Genomic DNA, 9,834 nt, shown 5'->3' with positions numbered 1-9,834 from the left:
ATAAACATGTAACAACTACTTCACTTCTAAATAATGACATCAAATGTTCCAGAGAACTTGACCTTCTCCAGAGGGAAATCAATTAAACTATGATAACATAACAAACATCCTGAAACAAACATAATAGCAAGGGAAATAAAAATAATATGTATTTTGACAAGAATTATTTCCTCTTCCAGAATTTTTACTTTCTGATTTGTCAGACTAGCAATTCCTAGAATTGGCTGTGAAAAGAAAATGAAAGAAGTAGTTTAAAAAGTCTGAGTAAAAAATATTTAGAAGTCAATAATACAAATATGGAAATGGTTTCCTATCTTCCTTGAAGTTTATATGTATCCTTAGAATAAACCCTTATTCACTGAATAATAATAATTATTATTATTATTATTATTTTGCATATCACAATCTGGAGGAGGAACTTGACTGATACAGGCACTTACCATTCACCCTTCCCCATGTTTCATGGCCAAACCCTGCTAAATTTGTCCCCAACCATCCTTTCTAACCCATCTCTTGACTAAGGCCCCTAACCCTCTTACCAGGTACCTGCAGGGCCTCCTAGCAGGACCTACTTCCAACACTCAGAAATATAATTTTCTAATTTGTTTAAAATTCATTCCAGTGAAGAATCTCCATGAGTTTTGGACTCATTTGTTTAAAAACTTTAAATCTACCCCCTTCTGATTAGTATGCTATTACCACTGAATGAAATCAGAGAATATGAAAATTTCTTAGCTGAATTTCAACAAAATTACTTCCATAATGGATATATAGGATTGAAAAATAATTTTCATGATTTATAAGCATATTTATTCCTTTAGATCTGTTTTACTTTGGTGAGTATCATTTATCAGCCATGACCAGCCACTAAAACACATCAAAATATACTAGTCTTCTATAAGTCAAGATTTTCAAAACAATGAATCATAGCCCAAATTATCATTCACAACTAAACTACTAATATTGTCTTTGTTGTTGTTGTTGTTGTTGTTACTAGGGATTTAACCCAGTGGTGCTTAATCACGAGCCATATCCCCAACTCTTTTTAAAATTTTGAGACAGGGTCTCCTAAATTGCTGAGGCTGGTCTTGAACTTGTGATCCTCCTGTCTCAGCTTCCTGAGTAAATGAGATTACAGATATGTACCACCATGCCAAGGTTATTAGTATTGTTTTAAGGAAGGACAAATATTTTAAAATTGTTTTGGGACTGAGATGGTAGCTTGGTGAAAAAAAAAATGCATGTTTAACATACGTGAGTCCTTGGGTTCAATCCCCAGCAAACATAACAACAACAACAATAATTAAAATAAATACTTTTAAATATTTTATTTAAGATACCTTATTTAAAATTATTTTGATTATACTTTATATTGCACATATTAGTAAGATAGTGCAAATATTGTAGATAGGGCCACAAACTCAAACCATTTCAATAAATGAGGTGATTTAAAAGATTGGCAGACCCTTGGCCTACAAGATAAATCATTATATCTTTTCCAGCTATCTTCCTCTTGACTTTCCCCTCCAGCCATTCTCCACCACAGCAACTCACTTCATTCTAGCTTGCCATTTCTGGAAGATCAATCTCCCTTCCTGGCTTCACTTCTATCAGGCAATTTCAGGTGACCTCCTCCCTCTTCCACCAATCTAAATGGTCATTTTATTCTTTTTACAAAAAAAAAAATATGGTTTTTAATGTTTTATTTCTTGCCCTTAATAGTGATACAGGTACTAGGTTAAATTATGACTACATCTAACATTTTAATTCTTGGCCAGGTGTGATGGTGCACACCTATAATCCCAGCAAGCTTGGGAAGCTGAGGCAGGAGGATCACAAGTTCAAAGCCAGCCTCAGCAATTTAGCGAGGCCCTAAGCAACTTAGCAACACCCTGTCTCAAAATTTTTAAAATAAATAAATACATAAAAAGAGCTAGGTATGTAGCTCAGTGGCAAACTGTCCCTTGGTTCAATCCACAGTTAATAATAACAATGATAATAATAAAAAAAATTAATTCTTTTCCGTAAAAAAAATTTAATTCTTTTCCGTTTTGTATTGGTCTACAAATTATATACTAACATTATAATTTTATATTGACAGTGTTTATTTAGACTTACATACATAGTAGCCAATGTGTAGACTCATTATTTCTTGTAGTATACCAGAACTTTTCCTTCCACAATCATTTTTCATTTTCCTGTAGTACATTGATGGTAGATGTTGCCGAGAGCCCTTTCGTATCCCCTCAACACCATTTTCCAGCCTAGCTGGTCCTTCCACCTCTCCACACCTGTGACTCTGCCTGAGGGCTCTCCCTGGCTGCTCCAGTTACAGTCAGGAGCAGACAGAAGGTGTGAGGGAATAGGAATACCTCCTGGGAGCAACCTTCAAACAAGACCTGAAGGGAGATGTCTATAGTCTCTCTTTCTCTCTTGCCCTTTAGGCAGGAAAATTCTGGGACATTTTCTTACTGGTCCCAGGCTTCCTCAGTTGGATTAAGCTCCAGTTGTTCTTATGGCGACCTTGCTTGACAGTGTGGCTTTTTTGGATTCCTTTCCTTTCCTCTCTCATTTCTCTACTTGCCTGCAAGTATTTCCTGGGATCGCTTCTCAAATAAACTATGCACTGAAACTCAGAGTACACCTCAGGGGGAACTCAAACTAAGATCATTCAGAAGTTCCCTTCATATAGGTCTGTCGGTGGTAGATTCAATTTGTGTTTGTCTGAAATGTTTTCATTTTATTCTTGCTCTCGAGAAATAGTTTTGCTGGATATAAGTGATAGATTGTCAGCTGTTTTCTCTCAAACTTTGAAATTGTTATCCATTGTCAATTGTGAGTTTTGTTTTTGTTTTTTTGCAAGGGGCGATTCTTGGGGATTGAACCCAGGGGTGTTTTACCACTGCGCTATCTCTAGCCCCTTTTATGTTTTATTTTGAGACAGGGTCTCATCAAGTTACTGAGGGTTTTGCAAAATTGCCAAGGCTGGCCTCGAACAGGCCTCTACCTGCCTCAGGCTCCTGAGTCTCTTTGATTACTGGCGGGCGCCACCACACCCGTATCAACTGTCAGTCTAGTTACTATTCTTTTGTAGGTGATCTGTCTTTTTTCCATGAGAAACGATCTTTCCTTTGTTTTTGTTGTTCTACAGACTTCACCATGATAGATCTAGGTTTAGATATTTAAGAAATTTGTTTTGTTTGTACAGATTATTCTTACTGGATCTATGGATTCTTACCTTTCACCATTCTGGAAAATTCTAAGCAGCAATCTCTTTATATATTGCCTCTTTTGTGTACTCTCCGATCTTAGTCTCTGAGACTTTAATTATATGCATGCCAAATATTTTCTGATGTTTAAACATTTGAAGATTTATCTTCTAATCAGTCAATTCCTGCTTCAACTATTTCTAATCTATTTAATCTCTCAATTGAATTTTTGGAAAAAAATTTTAGTTCTTTTCTTATTTAAAAAGTTCTATAACAGACCCCACATGGTGGCATACGCCTGTAACCCCAGGAGCTTGGGAGGCTAGAGCAGGAGAATCTTGAGTTCAAAGCCAGCCTCAAGCAATTTAACAAGGCCCAAAGCAACTCAGTGAGACCATGTCCTAAATAAAATATAAAAAGGGGCTGGAGGTGTGGCTTGGTTATTAAGTACCCCTGGGTTCAATCCCCCGTATCAAAAAGAAAAAAATAAAAATAAAAAGTTCTAAATCAGGTGTGCGGGTGGTGCATGTCAGTAATCCCTGCGACGAGGGAGGCTGAGATGGGAAGATCACAAATTCAAGGTCAGCCTCAGCAATTTAATGAGACCCTATGCAACTGAGTGAGACCCTGTCTCAAAATGAAAAATAAAAAGGGATGGGGATGTGGCTCAGTGGTAAACTGCCCCTTATTTCAATCCTCAGTACAAAAAATTGTATGCAGATCTATTTCCATTCAACTCCCTCATTTTTTAATTGTCTCTTCGTACTGAGGATTGTACCTGGGATGCTTAAGCACTGAGCCACATCCCTAATCCTTCTTATTTTTTGAGATGGGGTCTTGCTAAGTTGCTTACAGCCTTGCTAAATTGCTGAGGCTGGCTTTGAACTTGTGATCCTCCTGCCTCAGCCTCCAGAGTTGAGGATTAGAGACATGTGTCACCATGTTCTGCTCAACTTTTATTTTCTTTATATGTTTCATATTTGATATTGTTTATCCAACAATTCTGAAATTTAAAGTTTCAGGGGAGTCCTGCCATTTTGATAATGCTCACTCATGGTGATCTTTCCCCTAATTAATCTTTGGTTATGAATGTATACAGTAGCCACCCCACCTCCATTTTCACTTTCTATGGTTTCATTTACCTGTGGTCAACTGTGGTCTGAAAAATTCCAGAAATAAATAATTCCTCAGTTTTTATATTGGGCACCATTCTGAGTAGCCTGGAAGAATCTCCATCCCACTTTAGACATAAATCTTCCTTTGTCCTGTGTATCAACACTGTTATTTAGTACCTGTCCTTTGTCACTTAGTAGTTACCCATTGTCATTTGGTTATCATATTAATCGGTTATGGTGTCACAGTGATTACCTTCAAGTAACCCTTATTTTACTTAATAATGACCCCAAAGTGTAAGAGTAGTGATGTTGGCAATTGAATATGCCAAAGAGAAGTTATAAGTATTTCCTTTAAGTGAAAAGTTAGAGGACTCAGTGCCATCTATAGTTAGGAGGCATCCACTAGGGGTCTTGGAATATATTCCCCAAGGAGAAGGAGAGACTAATCTATCTGATTTTAATCTGTAGGAACCCTCAGGACCTAAACTAACTAATTAACTAACTAGCTAATTTACTTCTTTCAGAAGAAATTCTCATTTTTGTCTGCACACAGGCTACACTCCCTACTTGACATTATTTGGCTCATTCCCAGGTCCTTGGCTTAAGCTGAAGTCTCAGCATCTTCACTTTATTGCTGGCCAAGTTTTAGGCTCTGTTGTGGAATAAATTGTGTCCTCCCCCATATTCATATGTTGCATTCCCAACCTACATTACCTCAGAATGTAACATATTAGAAGATAAGGACTTTAAAGAAATGATTAACTTAAAATGAAGCCCTTGGCCTGGGTTTGCGGCTCAGCGGTAGAGCTCTTGCTTAGCATGTGTGAGATACTGGGTTTGATCCCTAGCACCACATTAAAAAAAAACAAAAACTAAATAAACAAAATAATAGTATTGTGTCCATCTGTAACTAAAAATAAGAATTAAAAAATGGAGCTCTTTAGGTGAGACCCTAGTGTCTTTCTTTCTTTCCTCCTTCCTTCCTTCCTTTCCTCTCTTTCTTTTTTTCTTTCCTGGATACTGGGGATTGAACCTAGGCACTCTCCACCACTGAGTTATATCACCAGCTGTTTTTATTTTTTGAGACAGGGTCTCACTAAATTGCCAAAGCAGATCTTGACTGGTGATCCTCCTGCTTCATCCTCCTGAGTCGCTGGAATTACCAGCCTGCACCACACGCCTGGCTGTCTAATGTCTTAAAGAAGATGAGGCACTAGGGAGGTGTGTGCACACACTGATCATTGGAGAGATAGCTAGAGGGCAATCTTCAGGCTGAGGAGAGAGGCCTCCAAAGAACCTAACCTCCTCAAGACCTTGATCTTGGACTTCCAGCTTCCAGAACCCTGAGAAAGTAAATTCCCTTTGTCACCCAGTTGTGGTATTTTGTGATGGCAGTCCTAACAGTCTAATATGGGCTCTCTAGGACAGTTTGTTGGGATTCTCCCTCAGAATAATTACAGCTTTCCCGTGCACCTTTTGTTCACTATTTGGATTCAGTTCACATTTTTATCTTGGAGCCTGGGAAAATTCTCTTAATTCCTACAAGCTCACTGATGCAAAGAAAACTATGTTTCATTGCAGGTCTGGTTGTTCCACTGGGGTATCTATTCAGAGCCTCTAATCTGCCATATTGCCAGAGGTGCCCTCACACTCTATTGCTTTCTGAAGGAGCAATTTTTTTAAAATTATCTTTTAGTTTGTTCTTTTTATATATACATTAGAATAGAGTGTATTTGGACATAATAGACATACATGGAATATAACTTATTTTAATTAGAATCCCATTCTTGTGGTTGTACATGGTGTGGAGCTTCACTGGTCATGTATTCACATATGAACACAGGAAAATTATGTCCGATTCATTCTACTGTCTTTCCTATTCCCATCCTCTCCCTTCCCTTCATTCTCCTTTCTCTAATCCAGTGAACTTCTCTTCTTCCCCCGGTTCCCTTATTGTGGGTTAGCATTCATATATGAGAGAGAACATTTAGCCTTTGTTTTTTTGGGATTGGCTTATTTCACTTGGCATGATAGTCTGCAGTTTCATCCATTCAACTGCAAATGCCATAATTTCATTTTTCTTTGTGGCACACAATGGAATATTACTCAGCCATAAAGGAACAATTTCAATCTTTATTCTTCTATGATATCTTCCCAAGTAATCTTCTTCCATAGGAATCCTTCCCTTCTTAAACTCTTAGCTGTATCTTCTAAAAAAAGGTCAGGTCTTAGACCTAGTTCTCTTAGGCAGCTCATAAGGCAATCCTAGTCACAGTATGCATTGATTTCTTCAATTTTCAGAAATCTGTTAGCAGTCAATATTATATTAAACAGACTGCATGAACCATAAGACTGATTAGGTTATCAAATGGTCTGAAAATGTTTTAACAATTAAATGATCACCTCTATGGCCTGATGTACAGAAAAAAAATCTTTGGTTTATTGGTCAGAAAAAAACCCTGAAGGAAATGGAAATTGAAGTAAATCAGATGGGTAATCCTAATTTATTTAACAAATTCTGATCTTTCTGAAAAACAACCCAAATAGTAGAAACTAAATGTATCTTGTGCTGCTCCAGGTCAGAAAGGAAAACACAGTCACATGTTGTGACTCACATGTTCTATTTGGCAATGATTTCCAGATTCTTCTTCCAGTTAAGAAGCCAGGCAGAAGAACCAAGATTGTGAATCTGTGTGGCAATATGTATTAGACCATAGCTACATAAAGTTACTTGGAGTGTGGAGACTTGGTAAATGAATTTCAATTTTAAAAATTACTGAGATCTCAGGGTTCTGCAAGTAATTGTATCATTTCATATGGCTGAACAAAACAGAAAGGAATGAAGGGAAGATATAGCTACGTAGTCACAACAATTTAAAATTTTATTTTTAGCTGGACGTGGTGGTATACATCTGTAATCCTAGTGGCTTGGGAGGCTAAAGCAGGAGGATGCCAAGTTCAAAGCCAGCCTCAGCAACTTAACGAGGCTCTTAGCAACTTAGTGAGACCCTGTATCAAAATTAAAACAACAACAACAACAACCAAAACAAACAAACAAACAAACAAAAATTGAAAAAGGACTGAGGATATGACTCAGTTGTTAAGGATCCCTGGATTCAATCCCAGTTACCAAAAACAAACAAACAAACAAATAAATAAAATTTCATTTTAAAAAAACCCAACAGATAAAACTCAATCAGGAAGAAGGATGAGTAGTTAGGAAGCTGAAGGGTGGAAAGATGGGATGGGAATGTAAAATAGATTCCACAGTTGAAAGGAGCCGGCTACCAAGTTTACCTATTCAGGTGACTCAGAAATCTAGAAGCAACCTTCTTCCTTCCAGTCTTGTGGGGCTTCCTAAAGGGGTTCCAAACATGCATTTGGAATCTGAAACAAGGTAGGCAGCTTTAAACTACAGATAATCCAGTTCTTCCCTCGCAACTGGTAAAATTCTAAGTCCACAATACGGGATGTAGTTCCTAGTTTACCCTGATCCAAGAGACTGCAAGAACTTCAAGTTTATTCTTAGGCCAGAGTGAACCCCCAAAACCTAGACTGAATTTGATTTAGACTCTTGAATGAGCTCCATTTTCCAAAAGACCATGGAATTAAAGGGTCACTTACAGCCTTGTAATCAGGACTATGGTAGTCTCTACAGATTTATCTTCCTGTTGTGCTGCTTTCTTGAAACAAACTCATTACCTGCTCAAGTTTAGCCTTTTCTCTTCAGAGAAGAGACAATTATCCCCAAATGATTACAAACTAAAGTTACTTGTAACCCCAGCACTTACTCTACTGGAGGCCTGTGAGGACACACATTTACTTATTATTCCTCTTTCACTAAAAAAAGACCTGTAAATCCTGTTGATCACTGTGGTGCACACCTGTCGTTCCAGCTACTTGGGAGGTGGAGGTAGGATGATTTCTTGAACCCAGGAGTTTAGGGCCAGACTGGGAAACATAGCAAGACCTTGCCTCAAAAATAAAATAAAATTTCTATAAATCAGTATTCCTTCACCCTTTCTTCTGTGAGGAAAAAAATCACCCTCCCGCAATTTTCAAAGACCTTTTCTGTGTAGCACATATGTTTCAATTTCCATCCTCATCTCATGGGCAACATGATCAATTTCCTGTTGATTTTATTTCTCTCACGCACGTGCCATTAGATACTATGACTAATGCATGCCACCTTCAGAGAGGATCTAAATAACCTACCTGTAATTCTAGTTCTTTTGTAATAGACCCACATCTGGTTTCTCTTCCTGGTCTAGTTAAGGCAGGTGATGCATGGTTGATTTTTCTATCCTCTTCCCCATGGACACAAGGGTGAGGCTAGCTACCCATCTCTGCACTGCACTTCTGAGTTAGAAATAAAGGAAAGACAATTTCCAAAGGGCTTCTGGGAAGCCTAATAAATAGCTTTTGTTTATTACAGCTTTTATGGTCCAAATTCTCCGAGGTACGTATAACCAGCACACTGAGATAGAACAAACGAGTCTGTGTCATATCTCAGCTTTCTTATCTCATAGCACACCCCAGAGAATACCTGAAACCCCCAGGTAAGTCAACACCAAGGTTAAAAATACCTCTCTTGCTGACTGGGGAAAAAACAGGACTGCGTCTTGTAGAGGGATGGTAAAGGCCACAGCTACACCTGCTGGAAGCTGTTGCTGGACAGCCATCCATATACAGGTGTAGCCCACCCTATACTTCCTCCAGAGCACTGTGGGGACAAACTGGGAAAGGCTTTCTTCTGAGTAAAATACTTTCCCACCCTGATAACTGGCCACCTGAATCTCTTATCACAGTTGTCTAGCTGAAGTCACGTTAAAAATGCAAATTCTTCCAAGCATGGCAACATTATCTATCAATATATTTTTTAAAAACTTGAGATTATTTAAAGTCATAAGTGTGCTGGGTGCAGAGGTGCATACCTGTAATCCCAGCAACTCACGAGGCTGAGTCAAGAGGGTCACAAGTTCATTGCCAGCCTTAGCAATTTAGTGAGGCCCCTAAGTAATTTGGTGAGACCCTGTTTCAAAATAAAAAATAAAAAGGCCTAGGGATGTGGCTCAGTGCTACAGCACCCCTGGGTTCAATCCCCAATACTATCCCTGCCCCCCACCAAAAGTCATAATCACATGTGGTTAAAAAAAAAAATCAAATAATATAAAAGTTTATATAGTAAAATTTGTCTTCCTCCCAGTTCATACCCTCAGCCCCCCAATTCCTCCCTCTCCACTGCCCACCAGAAATCATACTTAGTAGTCATTTGTAATCTCCCAGAAATGTCCTGAACATACTCAGGTATATGTATGATTTATGACCTTTTGTAGCTGCCCTCCCTTTTCTTAACCTAAGCATGACCGCACACTTGAGTTTCCTTGCTCCCTCTTCTTCCTTTCAATTACCTCCTTGTTTTTTCTTTGCAGACTGACTCGCTCAAAGGGTCACTCAGTACTAGAAGACTCCAGCACTGCCTGCAGTTCCCTGATCTCCACCATAGAGGG

This window comes from Ictidomys tridecemlineatus, chromosome 5, assembly GCF_052094955.1.
Source record: "Ictidomys tridecemlineatus isolate mIctTri1 chromosome 5, mIctTri1.hap1, whole genome shotgun sequence".
NCBI lineage: Eukaryota > Metazoa > Chordata > Mammalia > Rodentia > Sciuridae > Ictidomys > Ictidomys tridecemlineatus.
Note: the sequence above shows the minus strand (reverse complement) of the source record.